This window comes from Crotalus tigris, unplaced genomic scaffold (genome assembly GCF_016545835.1).
Source record: "Crotalus tigris isolate CLP2741 ecotype Arizona unplaced genomic scaffold, ASM1654583v1 scf7180000018970.2248101, whole genome shotgun sequence".
Lineage (NCBI taxonomy): Eukaryota > Metazoa > Chordata > Lepidosauria > Squamata > Viperidae > Crotalus > Crotalus tigris.
This window is the reverse complement of record NW_024097302.1, coordinates 1,596,162-1,618,455: the sequence shown is the minus strand read 5'-3', so window position 1 is coordinate 1,618,455 and position 22,294 is coordinate 1,596,162. Positions and strand designations below refer to the sequence as shown.

General features: G+C 35.9%; 1 long non-coding RNA gene across 3 annotated transcripts in view; it reads right to left on the bottom strand.

The window, feature by feature from the left end:
* LOC120314684 overlaps window positions 1–22,294 on the bottom strand; it is a 147,089-nt gene that overhangs the window by 31,332 nt on the left and 93,463 nt on the right. The gene's annotated exons all lie outside the window — the stretch shown is intronic.

The following is a 22,294-nucleotide window of genomic DNA, read 5'->3' as shown; positions in this document are numbered from 1 at the left end:
GTAGCAAGGGGAATTACTATCCAGAGAGAGATGGGGAGAGGGAGAAAATCGTAGACCTAGTATTTTTTGCAGTCTAATCTCTTCTTTCTGACTGCTTTCCACAAACATTCCCTAGGCTAAATCCACCTGTAACAATTTTCAACCCACAACTCAGGTAGTTATACTTATATCCACGTGGATATCCATCATATCCAATGCTAATTAGCCCAAGGTCTTCTGGACCTTTAGGTCCTATAGGATCTATAATTCATATGTGAGTCTGCTGAAATGCAGTGGGACATCTTCACATTGATACCTGCAGTTGAGGAGTGGTTTTCTACATGAATGAAGGCAAATATATATGTCCCAGGATAATGTTGCAGGATCCAATCTGAGTCTGTCACCAGGACCAAAGATTTATTCTTCCAAGCTTTCAGACTTGTTCTAGAGCTCATCATCAAAGAACTTCTCTCTCTCCAGAATATGTGCATTAGGCTGTTCTACATGTTGTATTTATATGGTGCCTAGTTGTGTGTAGCTTTTAGTTGTTAATTAGAGTCTTGTTGAGTGTCTATTAAGTTGTTGATTGTTGTTTCCTTGTTCCACTGCACCCTTGACTCCTAAATACCTGATAAATTAGTAGTAAATCAGCACTCCTGTTGACTGATAAGAGGCACACTTCCCAGGCTTCAATAATTTCTCTGGCTATTTTTGTCCCTGCTTGGCCAACAATCATAGTAGCTGCGAAATTGAATGTCTTTACTCCTTGCAGTGTGAGGCTACCAGTGAGTTTAGGGTTCACTACACTTAATAGGTGATTTTTTTTCTATTGCTCTGATTTCTGTAGACACATATGATTGTGAAAACATCAGAAATAAATCCAGTCCAGACAACAGAAAGCTGCTTGAAAGAAGCACTGATCAGCAATAGGAGTCTTGACATCATGACATCATGTGTCAGAACTGAATCTCTGCTCCAATTTCTACTTAGCACTTTTATGTGCAATGCAGAAATAATGGAAATAGCTAAGGGTGCTACATAATTATGAGTTCTGCTTATACTGAGTAGCCACCTATTTGGTTTCTCTAAGGACAGTTCTTTATGCCTACCTTAGGATACTGAGATTCATGATCTTTCTATTTCAGTTATCATGATTATTTCGGAATATGCATGTGTGCCATTAAAGCTAGTCTGTATTTCACGTTGTCTGATTTTTAAAAAATGATATTTAAATAACTACCATGTGCATTAACTGCACAATAATGACTTTGTCTACACTTAAAGGGCATATAATTCATAACTGATGGAGATAAAAGTTGACATTTCCCATTGCTTTAGGATGATATCTGTTCAGAAAATATACAAATATATAGAGGATTAGATTTTGGTGTATAAAAACAAAGCTATTATATTCAGATGGAGATTAAATGAAATGTTACAGAAACAAGCAATAGTGAAGGATGGTAAAAGGAAACTACTAGAATTTTTCTAAAATAACCTAAATGCAGTGCATAAGCATGGATTTAACAAGGGTTGGGATGTAAGCAAAGCTTTTATGAGAGAGTATTTTATATAATACTTTATTTAAAAGAAGAGCCAGGGAAAACACAGGCTTTATTGGATAAGATAAAGAAAACAAGAAGAATTAAAGAAATCTCCAGGGAAGACTAGTATTTTTCAGCAAATGAAACTTTTACAGTAATAGTTGTCAATAATAACAATATAAAATGGAAATAAAAAAACAAAAACAAAAAAATGAATTTGCAAATAAACAAGGGAAATATTTCGCATATAAATTAAGAAAAGAAAAATAAATAAATAAATGAAATTTGTATTATATTATAGTCTTAAAGACTATAAAATGATATATTGTAAGTATACGTCACAGGAAAAATTGTCTGTCTAAAGGTTCTTTATATTTATACTGGAAAAGTAACCAACAAGAAGAGACATTTTATCGTGCTTGGTGAAAAGTTTGGGTTCAATAACGTATAATAAAGAAATTTTAAAGATTCATATGGAATTGAAACTGTTTGTTAAGATCTATAGGAAAGAGGGGATGGTAAGGAAAATTGACATTAAAATGTAACAATTATAAGCATTACAGTAAGAGACAGAGACAACAAAACAAAAAGAAAAATCCTGTGAGAACTAACCGTAATGTCTTTAGTTACCAGGAGATTTTCAATTAGCTTGCTTAATCATAATTTATTGACTAAGCTGTAATTGGCTGAATTCACACCACTTACTAAGTCACACATGATGGTTATATTGTACAGCACCTTAAACCCAAACGTTATTATGAATTAGCATACAGATGTGCAGGTTCTGTTAACTTGAGAGACATACCATGCTTTATGTGGCGTGCCACAGGCATGCTCCAGAAGTCCACCCCAATTATTTGTGTCATGTGTGATAACTTGGACCCTTTTGCTTCCCTGTGGGCACCATATTCTCATTTTTCCCCAACAGAGCATTCTCCCTTTATTTCTAGTCAGAAACCTCTAAAGATAATGGGATTGAAAGTAGTTTTTGGGAGCTTACCACACAGAGGAAGATTGATTTTGTGGTGCCCAAAAGCTGATTAGCAAACCTTTGTGACAGAACTGACAGTATTCTTCCAGTTTTCCTTTAATGCCAGGGTTTCTATGTTTTTCACACACTTTGAGCAGAAAGTAGCAAATGGCTTATTAAGGCACAGACTGTTTTGCACATGTGGATTTTTCACAGATACCATTTTTTTCTTTGATAGATATACTTCTGGGTACAACACTTATATGTATCTCAATCACATATAGGCATTCACTGTATTACTGTATGTGTATACCTGTTTAGAAACTATAGCTAACCGTAGTTTCCCAGAAAAAGGAATTTATGTATTCATTACACCTGATGGTCACATGCTTTTTCTCACTAGGGAAAAATTCTCACATGCAACGTGGCTCTTAAAGAAAGGATCTTAAAGTCCCTACTGAAGTGTCATCACTCAGTAGTATATTACATAAGTATTGGTTGTTTACATTGTTTAAATACTTCTATGCATTTTGTACGCACTCTCTCTTGACCTTAATTTCAGATTATTGGATTTTTCTCCCATTCACTGTACAGTTTATTGGAAAATGGCTTTAAGCAGGAATGAAAAAAAATTCTTCCAAAAGTTAGGAATCTGAGGCTACACGGTACAAGAATTTGTACCTGTTGGACTGTGTAATAGTAATTTTAAAAATCATTCCATAAATCCAATATCCAAATCGAACTAATTTGACATTGCCTTCTTCTGGGATATTTTTGATATGCTAGTTTAGTTGATTTATCCTAGTTGAACCCCAAGAGCCAGTTTGGTGTAGTAGTTAAGGCACCAGTTTAGAAGTCCGGAGACTATGAGATCCTACCAGTTAGCCCTAGGAAGAAGCAAAGACAATCCACTTATGAAATAACTTGCCAAAAAATCTACAAGAACTAGTCCAAATAATTGGCAGGAGTTAAATACTGTCTGGAAGGTGCATGTGCACACACACACACACACACACACACACACACACACACACAGAGAGAGAGAGAGAGAGAGAGAGAGAGAGAGAGAGAGAGAGAGAGAAACATCTGGTATTTCCTAGTAGCCCCCAATCCAAGTATTAACAGGTTCTGAACCATTTATCTTTTCTGAGATTAGTTTGCCTAAATGGTGCAAATAATCTGAAATTCAAGAGCAGACCACAATTATGCTTTGAGTATATTGCCTCTTTGCACTGTACCATTTAAAGGAATTGTACATTACACCAGCAAATACATAAATGAACAGTGAACATGAGATCACACAAATTTTAAAAATGTAAATAGTGGGAAATACAACTTGTTTGCATTATGATGAAATGATTGCAACATTCTTAGTCCCATGGCAAAAATTGGGTTATTATTAAAACAGTAATAAATCCATAGTTCTGCTTCTAATTAAGGGTAAAAGAAATACATTTCCAAGCAATTATGGACAATCCTTCATAATCTTAGAGAAAGCTTTGTGTATGCACTCAGGAGTTTTTGCACAATAAGTCACACTTTGCTCAACTTCTGCTCCATTGCCTTGATACTTTTTTTTTTTAATGGGAGGATACTATCATGAATTTGTTGATGCTGGTAACCATGTTTAAACAGACAGATATGGGACTTTAATAAAGGAACATTACTGAACCTGAATAACAGAACAATGTTTTTTTTCTGATGGGCCAGGATCCAGCTTGCAGTTAGAGACAGCTAGAGACAGGAAAGCGGAAGATAATTTGCAGCTGAACTGCAGTGGAGACTGGAAAAAATGAATGTGTTAATTGAGAATAAAGTCTGAATAGCAATGCTGAAAGAACTGTGCTAACCTTCCTGATATAAAACTTTCCAATGGCTCCATGTGTTAAAATATCTACTTGTAGATAAAGCTTCTCAGTAAGTAATGAAAATTTGTCTCGCAGCACACTGAATACAGTGTTGTTTATAAGGAGAAGCACAAAATTTAGCAAAATAAAGATTACTGGATTTAGTACATAACACTGATTATATGGAGTTTAAACACTGGGTGCTGATCTGTAACTGGAATAAATTTATTGACTAATAGGACGATATCAAATATTTTAATATTTTATTAGTTGAGAATGACTGTTTTATTAAATAGTTCAAAGCTACTTCCTTTGCTTCATAATTTACATAGTAATTTAGTAGCTTAGCATTTTAGTAGCTTATTTTATACACAAAGTAGTTTTAATTTTAAGTATTTAAGAGGTTTTTTTTAGTATTCTAATCTTAGGTTATGGCTAATATACTGTATGTACTTACAGTATATTTTGAATCTGCTCTGTTTTAGTCTTTCCTTTCTCAATGTACTCATACATTTTATCTGGACTCTGCAAATCTTTTTATAACATTGTACACAGTTCTGGTCAGTGACCATAATAAATGTTTGTTCACTTGTTGAAAGTTGTGTCCTTTGAGATGCTGAGGTGCCTCTCTGGGAATCAGATGGAAATATATAACTTTGCTGTCTCTTACAGAAGCACTGGTTTGTTTGTGCTACGCTTCACTTTTCCTCGAAAGGGAGGATGTTGTATACTTTTTGCACCTTCCATCTTAGGCTATTTCCTTCTATGTGCAAACTGCTAGGGGCCAGAGGCACCCATTGCAATTTCTCCTGCTGCTCCCCTGGTGGAGTATGATAAGTTGTGTGAATGGGAGGAAATCTCTCTCTTTCAATTCAGGAACAGGCATAGTCTATTCTTTGCCCCTTCCACTAACTGAAGATCTAGAGAACTACAAGCCTGTTGTTTCAAGAGGAGAGGTCACCTATTCTGCCTAGGTTACCTGGAATCATGATCCAGCTACAATACAGGTAATCCTCAATTTACACCCTTTTGTTTAGTGACCATTCATAGTTACAATGGCACTGAAAATAAGTGACTTATGACCATTTTTCATACAACTGTTGCTGTATCCTCATAGTCACGTGATCAAATTTGGAGGATTGACGGTTGCCGTGTCCTGGGGTCATGTGATCACCTTTTGCGACTTTCTGACAAGTCCTTGGGGAAATCAGATTCACTTAACAACCATGTTAGTAACTTAACAATTCAGTGATTCACTTAACAACTATGTTAAGAAAGGTCATAAAATGGGGCAAAACTCACTTGACTGTCTCACTTAGCAAGAACAATTTTAGGCTCAGCTGTGATTGTAAATTAAGGACTACCTGTACATAAATCTAAGCTAGATGGACAAATATGTCAAACTGGTTAATTTGACTCTACATTTTATACTGTAAATTTTGTATGGGCAAATTGCATTGCAAAATTCAGAAAAGTGAACATTTTTATAATTCATTTGAATTCATATACTAATCCAAAAATGTGAAAATATGTAGGGTCACATTTAAATGCACACAAAGTGATTTCTATTATGTTTCCTGACTGTTATTCTTTCTCTTCACTTTAGTTTGGATACAAAGGAAAACAGAATGAGAAATTATGCAAATACCCTTTGATCTGCTAGAAAACAATAGCCATTCCTAGGAGTTCAAAAAGAGCCCTTTTGTTGCTGTGTCTATTCCAGCCAGGAAATTTCGTGGGCAATGTTGAAAAAGGCCCCCACTCTATCATTTCCAGACATGAAACATTCCATTTGTGGTTTTGCATGCACCTTACAGCAATGTGGTTTGACTGGCTTTAAAAAATAGGTGAAAGACTGCAAGCCAGAGGGTCATCTTTATTTAATCAGTATAAACATAAGCCTAGGTAGAATTACTCTAGAATTACATAGCATTCCAAACAAGCTCAGGCAGGGCAGCATTTCTTTCTTTTTTTTACCCATTGAACTAACTCATAATTTTGTAATTGCAGGAATTTTTAAACACCAGCAGTAAATTATATTAGATGTCTTGTGGGCTACATAAAAACTCACTGAACCTTGGTGATGGTTTTAACATATATACTTGCATGCATATATATATACACACACTGCATGTTTATGATTAATATTCAACCTCTAATTCAAAGTTTTTATCTGATCCATAAGTGTAACTCTTCATGGAGAAAATTTGTGTGGTTGCTAAGAGTCAACACCGACTTAAATGGCACACAGTTAAATTTTCCTTGAAAATGTATAGAAGAAGAGCAGGCAGAGCTGGGGGCAGAATTAAACATGTCATAAATTTAGAGTCACTGCATTCCCACAAGTGCTCCAAGTCCAAACTCTCCTGAATTCTGTTGAATTCAGGCACATTCAGGCACATTATCTGGTGCCTATTTAGCATAGAACTTTTGTTGACCAGATTCTTGTGTATAGCTTGAATAAATCTTCTATGTTACAACCATACAAATGATCCTGATGCTTTCCCCCAGCATAATGCTTGTTAACATAGTTATCACAACAGTTGAGTTACTAGTTCACAATTTAGAGATAACCAATTTTTAGCCTTTAATACAACTATAGTAATTTTACTCTCCAATCCTCCCAGCTTTTTAAAGCATTTTAAACTATGAAAGAGCCTTTGGGATATATAAATAGCTCCTCTGCTCTTTCAGACTCAGTTTGAGCAAACAGATCAGCCAGCCTCTAATTCCTACAGCTATAGTTGATATCTTATTATTACTGGTAGCTATGGTACAGGCCACCAAATGCAAATAATTTCAAATTCTGCTTTAAGTTCCTTGCTTGTTCCCAATCTGGTAACAATTTGCTCTTCACTGATATGAAAAGAGTTTATGTATAATGGGAGATTTCCTGATCTAGTATTGTAAAAAAAAAAAGAAATACACATGGAAGGAAAATGAAAACTAATTTATCAACTGAACTATAAGTGAATAACACAACCAGATCAATTTTATTTTCCTGAGTTAACTATTTCCTTGAGATTTTCTTGACACCTTTCCTTTATGTCTTGCCTAAGGAAATATCTTTCTTCTCTTTATAACTTAGAATTTTATAGTTCCCCACCCTAATAGGAACTGCTATCTTTTCTTAGTTGCAAGTATCCATTATTAGACTCCAACCTCCCTCCACCATATTAAACAATCACCTTTTGTGCCTCACCCACAGAAACATACATTCTTTTGCAGGATCAAGGTTTTTGAGTTTAATGGTTACACACTTAAAAAAAAGTAGCCTGAAACATTATGCTCAGTGTATCTAATCCACCAAGCCTTGAAGGTACAATTACCTGTCATTTGTTAACCAGTCCAACTAATTTTCATTCTAAATGATTTTGTAAGTTAACCCATGCATGAAAGGATTAGTGATTGTAAAACTAGAGAGCAATCAGGAGAAGAAACATTAATGCAGAGAGGAAAATAAATTAAATATTCTTCTCATTTAGTTTAGTTTCAAGGACAAACACATGTCCCTTTCTGGCACCTTGAACTATGGTAAAAGAAAATCAAAAGAGAAATACATATGAAATCATTAGAAGACATTTCAGATTCTTAATAAGAATATTAAATAAAATTTACCAGTGAAAACTTGTTTCCAAATGCACATATAAAGGCTTTTTTAATATCTAAATAGTATTCAAATTAAATATAATTATGTGGGAGTCTGCTACTTTATTTAAGATCTTGTGTGCACAGCCTTAAAAAAATTAATTTCCATACATAACCTATGGTAGTTCTGAATTATTTACAGCTGCTCCAGAATTATTCAGAATCCTTTGATATGTTTATTGCACGCAGTACTTTTCCCTTCAATTAAAAACTCAGAATCACAATTTTAATAGTTATAGTCTTCAAGTGAATCACACTTATATCTAATGAAAGATGAACCTACTATATAAGCACTAATTTGGTTCAATTTAGGAAGGAAGGAAAGAGGTTCAGGCTTAAAATGTTAAACAGCCCGTGATAAAATGAGAGGTTTAAAGTTTCTGAACAGCTTACAGATTAATACTCTATTTAGCATATGAATATGGATGAATTTTTTTTCTACTTGGGAGAAAAATGAAAAGAATAAAGAATAATTCTAAAGTAAAAACTCTAGACGTAGCCATAGGAATATTATCACCTTGTGTTTGACCATGATGAGCTCTGAAACAAAACATCTGTTTCATTAGGATATCATATTGTTGAAAGAAAAGTCTTCATCAGGGTCCAGTCCAAACCGGGAATAAACAAAATGGAGACTGCTTTAGAAAGAAGGTTGTTGTTTATTGAAGAGCAGAACCACAAGACATGAGGCTCTGGAACAGCTGACTACATGTTGCTGGATGTGGTGGGTTTTTATACCTTCTTGGGCTTTTGAGGTTGTTTCTTGTTCTTGTGGCATGAACTTTGACCTGAGCTTCAGTGTGCCTTTCTGATATTGGTGAGTTAATCTTATATGCCCAGTAGTGGGATTCAAATATGTGAACAACCAATTCTCTGTGTGGATGCCGTTTCGGGAAGTCCATTCTGGGCCTGGGCAACAAAAAATTAGCTACCGGTTCTGCTGAAGTGGTGTGAACCGGCTGAATCCCACCACTGATTATGCCCCAAAGGTCATATCCTGCTTTTCTGTGGCTGTGGCTGATGGCTTACTTCCTGTGTTGGATTTCTTGGGTGAAGGGTTCTAATTCTATTACTTTGCTATTGTTAGCTATCAGTTTTGCTGCAAGGGATTTCAAAATATCTTGTCTTGAATGGGCTTCTGCCTGGTAGTATTTGTTCATGAATTGGGCCTCAGACTTTCTGAATGAGATTATCAAATCTGCATTTCTACAGACCTGACCTCTGCTGGGGCTATTAAGAAAAAGTGGGCCTGCTTTTCTGCCTTTAAAATCCTTTGGGGAAATATCATATTCTGCCTTTTTAATATCCCAAAATATTTGTTTCTCTGGGGGAGGGTTCTGTCCTCCCGCAATATACTTTAAAATATTAAATATGAACCAAATCATCCTTTATTTGCTATAGTGATTTATACTCATGTAACATAGACTTCCTTTTCATATGGCAAGTATCAGTCAAATATTCATGAAATAGTCAGCTGAGCAATTTGGCTGTAAACCTGTTTGAACAGGTATAACAATTTGCCAGCATACTTACTCAATTAACCTATTTTTCTGACTTCTAAATTGAGACACTTGACAACTGACTCATATTTATGACGGTTGCCATGTCCTGGAGTCATGTGATCTCCTCTTGCAGCCTTCTGACAAGCAAAGTCAATTAGGAAGTCAGATTCACTTAACCACGTTACTAACTTAACAACTGCAGTGATTCACTTAACAACTGTGGCAACAAAGGTCATAAAATGAAGCAAAACTCACTTAACAACTATCTCACTTAGCAACAGAAATTTTGGGTTCAATTGTGATTGTAAGTTGTAGCATAGTGCATCAGATTTCACCAGCTCTGTAAACAGTTTTTAAACTCTTTCCATCAGAATAACTTGGTATCAATATAATCTTTCAAGCTATAAGGCTTGAAAAGAAAATATTTGCACTACTATCATATCTCAACTGAAATTCAAGATGGGTTTATTGGAAGCTTAGAGAGGTAAATTTGTTTGCTGGTAAAGGGTAAAGTCCAACCTCATGATTTTAAGGCTGAATAGTTAGCATTGGAGATCCTTTAGCATCTTAGAGGCTGCACATTAAAAAAATCAAATCACACTCATCACAAGGGCTGTTGTTTATGACCAGGGTAAAACTTCTAGGGGATTGATTTACTTGAAATTAGAATCACCAATTCGCACCTCTGGAAGTACATACACATGCTCCAACACTGGAAGTTTTTAAGAAGTGACTGGACAGCCATTTGTCTGAAATGGTATAAGGTTTTCTGCCTGAGCAGGGTGTTGGACTAGATGACCTCCAAGGTCCCTTCCAACTTCATTATTATTACTATTATTATTATTATTATTATTATTATTATTATTATTATTATTATTATTATTATTATTTCTATATAGTCTGATGCTATTAAGGTTCCTATCAAAACATTTGGTTGTACACGCCAGCTGTTGCAGCAAGTGAGGCAAAAGTTTGAACAGAATACCTTTAACAAATGAAAGACAAATATTCTTGTGCTTCATATAAACCAAAGGATGAGAACTTGTTTTTGATAGCTGGAGCAACACCTGGAGAACTTTATTATATATTAGAATTTCCTAGATATGTGGCCAGATTATGCATTTTAATTTATTAGTCAATTTGTTCTATCGTATTGATTTAATATTCATATCTGGAATTTAGCCAAATAAACTGATCCTTTGGATAACCATGATTATGGCAGCTGTTAAATCTCTGAATCAATAATAAACATTTTAAAAAGAAATGCTGCTGTATAAAATGGGAAATGAAAATGCATGCACACATTTTTTAAAAATTGGGTCACAAGCTTCTAGTCAGCTATTCTACCTGCTGGTTCTAAACACATTTATTTGTAAATGACTCCGTGAAAACTTATTTTCAAGTAACAAGGCCATGTATTAACACTTAGGGATGAAAACTTTAGGTATTTCTCCTAGTTAAGTGATATAGGAATGTAGTCTAAATACTTTTAGATACTGAGTTTATGTATCTGTTTAGGGCTATTTTTCATCAATAAATTTATTCACTTTTGCAGATGTGCTTCACCCTACAGCTTGATCTATAAATGAGGAATAATATTTAATCTGCTCCAGGGCAAGTGAATTCAGACCTGTATTAGCAACAAATATCTCTTTTGATATTTTGATATTCAGATGGGGACTGCAGCCAAGAAATTAAAAGACGCTTGCTCCTGGGGAGGAAAGCTATGGCAAATCTAGACAGCATACTAAAAAGCAGAGACATCACCCTGCCAACAAAAGTGCGTATAGTCCAGGCCATGGTTTTCCCGGTTGCAATGTATGGCTGTGAAAGTTGGACCATAAGAAAGGCTGAGCGCCAAAGAATTGAGGCCTTTGAACTATGGTGCTGGAGAAGACTCCTGCGAGTCCCTTGGACTGCAAGGCGTTCAAACTGGTCAGTCCTAGAAGAGATCAACCCCAACTGCTCTTTAGAAGGCCAGATTCTGAAGTTGAAACTCAAATACTTTGGCCACCTAATGAGAAGGAAGGACTCACTGGTGAAGGGCCTAATGCTAGGAAAGATTGAGGGCAATAGAAGAAGGGGACGAAAGAGAATGAGATGGATGGATGGATGGAGTCACTGAAGCAGTAGGTGTGAACTTAAATGGACTCCAGAGGATGGTAGAGGACAAGAAGACTTGGAGGAACATTGTCCATGGGGTCGCGATGGGTCGGACATGACTTCGCAATTAACAACAAATCTCTTTTGAAGAAAGATTCGACCCTTTTCCTGTCTGCACACAGCCTTCAAAAGAGATGTATTGACCTGTAGTTAAAATACCTATCTTGGGCAATTCCTTCCTCTTGGGTTGCTTATTTGTTTGTTTTTTGAGTTACCTTTTTATTGTATAAATCAAAACATGCATTTCAATATTTTTTTCACTGCTTCTATTTTTAAAAGTGAAGAGCTCTTTAATAAGAGTTCAATAAATGTTCCAAAAATGTAAGATCAATTTGAGACATTATTAGACCCAGCAAATCAGCGCTATGCAGAGTTTCCTTTTTGAGTAAACAGGTGAAACTGGTTTCTCTTGAGTTTGATTCTGGATAAATAATTTTGTCACTTCACCTGTTGTGCTAAACAAAAACAAAGCAAGCAGGTGAAAGATTACCACAGGACATGAATCCAGTGTTTCTGGAGTGGCTTAACAGTGAAATAAACTCCAATTGGTTCCAAGATTCTTTATTCTTTAGATGAAACCTCAAACAATGTGCTTGGAAGTTTTCATATCCCTGCAACCCTGTACAATATTGCACGTAAATCCTTATACAAGATTAATTTTTAACCATGATTTGTTAAAAGGAAATAACATGATAGGATCAAAGCTACCAGTTAGGATGGTACTGTAAATCTAAGTGAAGACTAATCAGTTTCACAGATGTTAAACTGTACTTTGAGAAAAAGAGGGAGTCCAAGTCTAAGGCTTATTCAGGCTTATTCACACATGAAATATGCAAAAACTCAGCTTAATTTTGCATTTGAACAAGACTAGAGGTCCCTATCCTTCAATACCATACATCTCTATGCCATGTTAAATTCAAGGAAGCAGATCAGGGTCATCTTTCCATCAAGCAATTATAAACCATTTTCAAGAGTAGCCCATGACAGCAGTTTGCTTTGTAACAATCTGTGTTAGCAAAACTATGAAGGCATGCTTGGCTGTACAAAATTCACAAGACCCTGGTGTCATAAAGCATTAATTATGTGTTATAAATAGATGCTGCAACATGCCAGGTAAAAGTACTTCTTTTTTGAAGCCTTCCTGCCTGTTCAACAGCTGATCCTAAGAAGAAGCTTATGGAAGGCTGATTCAGCAACAATGCATTTTTGGGCAAGAAGATCATGTGTGAAAACAGTGGGTTTCTGAAAGAGATCCTATTTAGAAAGTTACTACATTGCTTCTAACAAATTAAATTGTAAAACAGAAAAGGGACACTGTATATTAGCATACTGCAGTCAAAATGGAGAAATATCCCTATGTGAAAAAGTAAAAAAAAAATTCTTTACGTATCCCATCTGTTAATAGCATATGTTGGCAAATGAGGCTGCCAAAAGTAGGAACAAAGAGAATACCATTATGGGGAGATTAAAGGAATAGCTGTCTGGGAAATTTCTTATTTCCCTTCATTAAGCATTGAAATAAAGCAATCTCTCCCACCCGCCCTTAAAAAGGGGGGGGGGGAAGTTGAAATAATTCACTGAAGAATTTCATACTGACCATCATTAATCAGAATGAACAAGACATGAATTGTTCTGTGTCCTTCTTAGTTCTCTGCGCTGTGACAGTACCATTTTTGCTATGCCAATACAACGTGAAACCAACACACACTGTATGTATAGCATGTATGTACCATCTACTGTGGTTCCTAAAAGCCAATTAACGTATACATGTCAAAGATTGCATTTTTTTCAAACATCCACTTTAATATAACAAAATTGAAAAACATTTGAGAACTTTAGAAAAGACCCAACCTATTAGGGCAAACATCAGACTGATGTCAAACATTGGCCATGCAGGAACCAAAGAATTAAGTCACCACCATCTGATATCATTATTTGGAAGCTAATGCAATAGTTAGCTGAGAATCTTGCCCCCCTTACGCCCCCCCCCAAATTAAATTATTGCAGAGTGGTATGAAAAACTTCAAGTTCCTCAGAATTTATCCCAGTATAATGAATAAGAGTGGCATGTTGTTCTTTGGGTTCTCAATATATTAAGGAACTCAAGTTTATTTGTGAACTCTAATGATAGAAAGTGAAGAGAAACTAAAGAGCCTCTTGATGAGGGTAAAAGAGGAGAGTACAAAAGTTGACTTGAAACTCAACATTAAAAAAAAACTAAGATCCGGTCCCATCATTTCCTGGCAAATAGAAGGAGAAGAAATTGAAGCAGTGACAAATCACTGTAGAGGATGACTGCGGCAATGAAATTAAAAAACTCTTGCTCCATGAGAGGAAAGCTATGGCATATTAAAAGCAGAAACATCATATTAAACAGCATATTAAAAGCAGAGACCACCTTGCTGACAAAGGTCCATACAGTCAAACCTATGATTTTCCCTGTAGTAGTGAATGTCTGTGAGAGTTGGACCATAAAAAAGGCTGAGCGCTGAATTGTGGTGCTGGAGAAGACTCTTGAGAGTTCCTTGGACTGCAAGGGCATCAAATCAGTCAATCTGAAAGGAAATCAATTCTGACTATTCTTTGGAAGACAGATACTGTAGTTGAAGCTCAGATACTTTGGCCACCTAATGAGAAGAGAGGATTCATCAGAAAAAACCCTGATATTGGGAAAGATTGAAGGCAAAAGGAGAAGGAGATGGCAAAGGATGAGATGGTTAATGCCACTGATGCAATGAATTTGGGCAAACTCCAGGAGACAGGGAAGGACAAGGGAGCCTGGAGTGCTATAGTCGAGGGCTTTTCAACCGGTGGTACGCGTACCATCTGTGGTACTTTGCCACGTGGCAGGTGGCATGCGACTGCTAGCCAAGTGTAGCAGGGGAGGGGAATGAGCCTAAGCAGCCTGAGGGAGAGGCAGCTGCAGTTGCATGACTGTCTGGGCTCAGCATAAGCCCCAGGAGCCAGCAGGGCTCCAGCTGATTGGTGCTTCCGTGAACTGAAGAAAAGGGGCGGGGAGAGGAGACGCTATAAAAGGAGGTGGTTTGGGTGGGGGAAGGAAAAAAAGACAACAGGAAAGGTTTAATGAAATTAGTTTTACCCCCTTTAATTGAGTCTGTCTATGGTTTTTAGAAAGTTTTCTTTGAAGGTAAAGAGGGTTAATTTAAAGCCAGAGCCTTTCAGTCTAGAATTGCAACATTGTGCAATCTTTAAGCTGCCTGAGGGGTGCCTTTGTGAGCCTTTCTTGCTTTGCACTTGATTCTTGTATCTTTAAGGGTACAGGGAAGGGATTGGGGGAGGTGCATTCTTACTACACTGTGGAAGAGCTCAGAAGGGAGAGAGGAAGAAGGGCTGACCAGCTGTTCAGGAGTCTACAAACTTAGCAACTTTAAGACCTGTGGACTTCAACTCCCAGAATTCCTCAACCAGCCATGAAGGCTGAGGAATTCTGGGAGTTGAAGTCCACAAGTCTTAAAAGTGCCAAGTTTGAAGACCTCTGAACTAGCTGGTAGTGGTGCATATTAATAAACATGGATAAATTCATCATACATTTGTCAGTGCAAAGGGAAAGTGATTCAGCAAAGGAACAGCCACTGAAGAAATTAAAATTGGTTCTTTTTTTCTACAGTTTGTAATTTTTTTTTAGATTATAGAATAAAATACAAAAATGCAAAAGCAAATAGTAGGACACAGTGGGGAGGAAAAGGGGGAAAAGTGAAGGGGAGAAGGGAAAAAGAACAGACTTCCTCTGTTGCAGTAGAAGGAAGCATTAACATTGAACCTCAACTTTTTACTTTTCCATAATATTATAAACTAGCCATTTCTATAACAACAAATGAATCTAATCAGTAAAACCCAAAATCCCCCCCCCTTTTTTTTTAGTCATCAAGTTTTTGATACCTTGCTAAGCATTGGTGGTTATTCAAATATTGTCATGTCCTCAAAGTGGTACAATCTGTGAAAAGTTTGAAAAGCCCTGCTATAGTCCATGGGGTTGCAAAGATTTGGACATAACTTAGCAACTGAACAACAACAACAAAGTAGGGACAGAGTCTGAGTTATTGTGATTGAATTATGCAATATTCAGATTCATTCACCAAAAGATGTTTAGGAGTACATGGAAGCATAAACATAATATCTGTCTACAATACTTTAAGGCATCTGCATGGATAGGGTACAGATTATTTAAGATGTTGCATAGAGATGCTAAATTCATGATCCTAAGAGCTCCTAAATTCCTTATGGAGACTGAATCCAAAGCATTGCAAAGCCCAAGGATTATAGAACAGAAAATCATCTATGAGTCACAATGAATGGAATTAAGAATTCTGCCAGAATAATAAGTAGTCAAAGAATTACTCTTGTATGACATAGTTTGAAAAGGAACAATGAGCTCATATTTTAGCAAAAATTATATACACAGAGAAAAATGAAACATGTAATATTAATGTTAACTATCTACTGAAAATAGACAAAGTGTCTCCTTGAAGTCACACTATCTGTGTTTCATCTTCCAGCAATGCATTACAGTCTGTGTTTTGATCTGCTTCATTCAAGTGTTCTATCAAAATACACAAGGGGGGTAGAAGGGTTGCTGTCATCTCTATCTCCTAAATAAGCAATTACAAAGGGGGAAATGAATGAGTAATCAAGCTTGGAAGCCACAGAACCACATAGATCTAAGATAAGGAGGAAACCTTTTTTTTTAACTAAAAACTTTTTTAAAAATGGAAATAATTATCTCTTAATTAAGCTGCATGCACCCTCAGTGTCAATATGTTGCAAAAAGCTCCTTGCAAAAGTCTTGTCTACACTCACACTTTGATGTTCTTTCAACTCTGGTGGTGGTAGAAATAGAATTAAATGATGCCCAGCAAAAAAATACTGGTAGTATATTTTATGTTTTGGGATAGTTCCTCCCAAAGTCTATATGATTCAATTTTGGGGAAAGGGCAATCCTGACTGGTATATAAAGTATAGCAGTCTTGGTTTCCTTTTTTGTGCTTTAAATTGTATACTGTTCTCTCCTTAGTGTAGTAATCCTGATTTTGCAATGATAATGTGAGACGGGCTTTTCCATTTAAGGCAGGGAACGTGCATTCAAAGTGGCATCAAGAATTCAGACATTTGCAGCTTTAAAACAAATATTTGGAGAATAAATGGTGAATGGTACCATTTATTTAAAAGTTGCTTATATTGGATGAGTTCTACAAATACCAGAAGACATTTTCTCTGTGGCTGATATGAAGGAATGATTTAGTTTGGTTTTTCTTCTATGCTATTTTAATTTATATAATTTTATCACTGTATTTTAAATTTCATGAGGTTTTGTAGAAAGCAGTATAGAAACATATTAGCTTTTTCTTTGGTTGGTGCTCTTTGCAAGCCAATAACACACACACACACACACACACACACACAAACACCATGCACTGAATGCCTTCTGGTAAGTTTTATTTAAGGTCTCTATGCATGATTTTTTTTGTTTGTTATTTTTTAACAGATTCTGCATTCTTTCATATCTTGTTTCATAAAAAAAGGAATTAAAATAATTAAACATGGTTTAGGATGATGAGCTACCCTCCTCTAAGTTTCCATCTCTTCTTCCAGCACAAAGAAAAGAAGACAATTGGGAGCTTCCATTTCTGATTTCAATTACCCATAATTTAATTTTTTGTTCAAAACCTAAATGGCTAATTTAACTGCAATTTAAAATATTAGAAAAACTTTGCTGGATCAGATTTAAGATTTCGGTGAAGAAAACCTTGCTGTTCTTACTTCCTAACATAAAAAGGCAGCAAATACAACTTTCCCCAGGAAAAGGATAATCTGAAATAAAGAATCCTTGTACTTTGATTCACATCCTTTCAAGAGATAAACTGAGCAGCTTTACATACTTATGGGACTCTTGGATCAAAGAAAGCCACATTCTTAACAAAGGCTGGTATTTGTTCTTTCCAATATATTCTGCTATCCAACAAAGTTTTGTGTAATAATCTCTTTCTGATGTCTATGGTCTGGCCAAATAAGAGTATCAGTTTGCTGCTGAAATCCACCTTCCAAACAGGTAGAAACAAAATGTTTAAAAGAGTAGTGCTTTTTCAATAAAGCAGGCCCTTCTGAAATAGAGCTGAAATTACAAATACTGTATACATAGCAACAAAGCATGGGATTTTGCAGGTTCAGTTTTCCTGGCATGATTCCAAATTGTCAAGCACTCCAGGGGGCGCTGTTGAGCTGCTTTAGCAGTTTTCAACATGTCCTACATGAAAAACTATTGTAATGAAAATGGCTACGGCTATATATAATTTCATACAAAGTTCTTCTATCTTCTAAGTCTGTTTCACTGTTTTCATGTGGTGATGCATGCAGGTGTGCGTGCATTAAAGGGAAGTTTAGGAGAACCTAAAAAGAAAAAAGAAAGATATGCATGCTCCGGGAGGCTTGGTCATTTCTATCTGGAAACTTCTGATTGTGACTCATACTGTAATAAACTTGTGTCTAGGTTTCAGATTGCAGGTAAATCTGTTCACATGATGAAATGCTATTGGAAATTAGGGTGGTTATGATGATGTCATTTTATCTAAACTATAATTAGGTTCTTCCTGAAATGACGTCCGAGTTTGGGGGTAACCAGTTCATATTGCATGTGGATGTTCAGACGCCAAAAGTTTCTTCCACTGAGAAAATTGGTCAACTTGAAGAAAGTTACAGTAATTATTTTCTGTCAGACAGAGAGTAACCCCTCCCCCCCTCTGTCTCTCTCTGATGTTTTCTTTCTGACTCCTCATTTTTCTGCTAGTTTCCCTGGGATGTCTGGATACAGCATAGCTGCAGAAAAGTTGTATCAATGTGCAAAAAAGGAGACTAGCTTTAAATAGTAGGTATCTACTAGTACAGGTCAGTACAGAACACCTGTATTAGAATTCCTGTATACTACTTATATTGTTAGCGTTAAAATTAGCAGAAAGAATGCCGGTTTTCTCCCCAGTAGCAGTTTATTTATTTAAAATATTTATATAACCGCCCATTTTATAACCAACTCTGGGTGACTCCCAATTTGGTTTAGTAACACCATCCCATGATAAGCATTTTTCACTTGGAAGGCTCATATGCTCTTATCTGTAATATATTTCTGCCTCTGCAACTAAATCTCATGTCTTCAATTTCCTCCCTAATAGCGCAATGCTTGATTGACCTTGTTTACAATCTTTAGAACCAGTTAATCTTACTAGATGAGTGATAATCCCAATAGTTATACCTGACAGGAATTAAAAGAGTTGAGGTCCAACATATTTAAAGGTCATCATGTTGGGGAAGGCTAGGTTGGAGCATTGAGTAAACTCTTCATGCTGACCTTCAAATTCATTTCCTTCAAGTTAGTTTGGAAGCCTATAGTCATCATTTCTAACATCTGAATGTTGTTAATCAACTATAGGTCTGCTAATGAGATATATTACCTAACTTTGGAAGACTGTGCTGTTTTGTATCATTAAACACTGAGATAAATGGAAAGAACATAATCATCCCAAAATGTTTCTGCCAAGTTATTTTTTACTGCAGTAGGAATGTCCATATCTATGTTTGAGAATTCAAGTAGGATTTAGATTCTTGATGTACAGACTAATCTGTTAGTCACTCTAAATTGAGGAAACAGGCTTCAGAATAGTGTTGGGAATTCCAAAGTCCGATTACTGTTGTAAGATTTAGTTAGCCAAGTATAACTTGTCAGATGTGGCTCCCCTTCATGGGACTTTTTCAAATTATTTTTGTCTGAATACATACCACGGAGCATATTTTCAATCCATACTGGAATAAGATAAAATTATTGTGAAAATAACAGTATAAAAGTATAGATGATAGACAACTGTGTCTAATCACACTTGGACAAATAAAATATTCAATTCAATTCAATATAGAGCTGGGGTTCTCAACCTTGGCAACTTTAAGACTTGTGGACTTCAACTCCCAGAATTCCTCAGCTTTGCTGGCTGAGGAATTCTGGGAGTTGAAGTCCACAAGTCTTAAAGTTGCCAAGGTTGAGAACCCCTGATATCGAGGTTGAGAATCTAGGATATAAACATAAATAATATACTCCAAACTCTTAATATGTTCTCTACCTGAAGCTGGAAATAGCAATTATTAACTGTCAAACTGTAATATATCAGGTAATCTGGTTTCTTAAATATCGAAATATAGAGGTCCCTGTTTCTAACTTTATAAATAATGCACAAGGATATGAAATCTAACAAAAGAGTTTTTGTGAAATCAAAACACGACATATAAAAATGGGAGAGAGAGAGAGAGAGAAGTTAAATGTATATTTTGTCATGTGTGAACTTGTATCAAGTCTACTCAAAAAAAATTGTGACAACAAAATTTATCTGTTCCTATGTTATTTTTTCAAATCTATGACCAGTTTGATTAGTGATTGATAAAATGTTCATTTATTATAATGAGGAGGAGGGGGTCAATTATATACTGCAGGTGATGTACGGTATTTCCAGATTTTCAAATTTTCCAGATAGCAAAAAAATATATTATTTTTTAAGGGTAATATTCTGCAAAGTTTGTGGGCAATTCAGAACTCTTGCCTCACCCTGGCTCTCTGCTGGGAACTTCAGTTTAGAAGGTCCTTCAAGTGGAAAGCGGTCTTCATTTAGGAAAGACAAAAGTTGACAAGGGTTGTGACAGTTTCCTGTAGGAATGAGTAAAGTTACAACATTTTACCTTGTTTGATTTTTAGTTTTCCTTTTGTGCTGTGTGAAGGAATTTGTTAACTGCAGCTGGATGGAAGCAGTGGTCTTACGGAAATGCTCACACAATGAGTTCTAGTTCCTGCAGCTTAAAAGCAGCATATATTTTAAAGCTTGTCAACCCATCTCCCCTCACTTTGCAGCCTGTACTGTAAACATAGCTAGAGATATAGTTGGTACCAACATTGATGGCATATTTTCAAGAGGATTTTTAACTGGGGTACCAGGCTATTTCCTCTGATTGAAATGATTAGATGTCTAGCATACGAAAGCCAGGCATGTTAGCAATTTTCTTGATTTCGAAGTCGAATGCAGGCGAGGAGATGTTTGTTTGTTTGTTTCATTTGGTTGCTTCAGTGCTGGGCAGGGCATTGATGAAACAATGTTTTCTGCATACTCCTATTTGGAAAAAACTGCATTGCTAAGGTCACTATGTCTTCAGCATGTTCCCAGCAGGCTGAACTTTGTGTCTAGATCACTTTGGGTTGCAAACATCTGAATGACTACTAGATGGCAGCAATGTGTGAAGAGAATTATGTGTTATTTTGTAGCCATCTAGTGGTAATTTGGCAACTTAGATATGGTAGCTTGTTTATGTAAGAGTAAATGGCCTAGAGGCAAGTAAGATCAGCCTCATGTGATTGGAGTCAAAAAGAGGGTAATCAGGAGAAGATGGATAGAATATGTTCAGAAGAAGTATGGAACTACAAAGTTTCACTTATTTTATGAGTAATGAATTTGTTTATAAACTTATGATGTTAAAGTTTGAAGAGAGTTAAGGGTTAGTATAATTTTGGTTATTGTAAAATTAGTAAACTTAAATAGATTATGTTTAATATGTTTGTATAATCTTGTACTTGGCTCTGGGAAGTCTGGGGGGGAGGGGGGTGGGGGGAGGATGGGTTAAAGTTTAAGTAGTTCAGATAAGTAGAAATAGTTTTATTGTATATAATATTGATGTTTTAATTTGGAGAGAGGAATTGCTCAGGCATTTCCCCTGGACCGCATCCGAAGTGAGAAGATAGAAGAAGGGGAGAAGCAAGTAGAAAGGTTGAGGAGAATGAGAAGAGGGGGAGAGTGAGGAAGAGGAAGAAGAGGGAAAGAGGCAAGTTGGTTAGAGGGTGGATGCGGTTTGGGGGGAAATGGGTGAGCAATACCGAAAGTTGTGTGTATCAATTTGTTTTATTTTTTATCTGAAGTATTTTTATGAATGTAATGTATTGTAAAATTGAAAATAAAAATTTTTTACAAAAAAAAGAGGGTAATCAGGCAGTTCTGGTGATACTGTAAATCTTATCAAAGGAAAGGGTCATGCTATGCAAACCCAGATAGTGTGTTCATTTTATGGCACAATGAACACAGATGATCTGAGCTAATTTAGTAAATCATGATTCAGTTAATTATTGTGTGTAAATAAAACTCTTGGGAAGAAGCACTATTTTTTGAAGACTGAGAAAACATTAGAAAGAAGATAGATGACTGCTAATAACTGAACTGAATATAAGCAGAACATCTCTAATTTGCCAATCTTCAATGAATTCTCTATGTACCTTCCCTTCCTTCGTCACTTGTCACTAAATCCAGCTCTAAAGCACTAAGTCCAGCACTTTTCTCTCACAATTTCTGACTGAACACCAAACAAAACTAACCAGTGTTCTCCTCACAGGCTTTTGACTCTGATTCCCATCTCAACATATATAGAGATGAATCACCCATTCAAGAAACACACACAGTGACTGACACATCTAAATTCTTCTGTCTGAAGGTTTTGTTAATTCAACATGTATATAAATCTGCCATTAATAATTCACACTTCTAAATATATACATACATAAATATGAAATATGGATTAGCTACTATCCTTAAGTAAGCCTAACAATAAAAC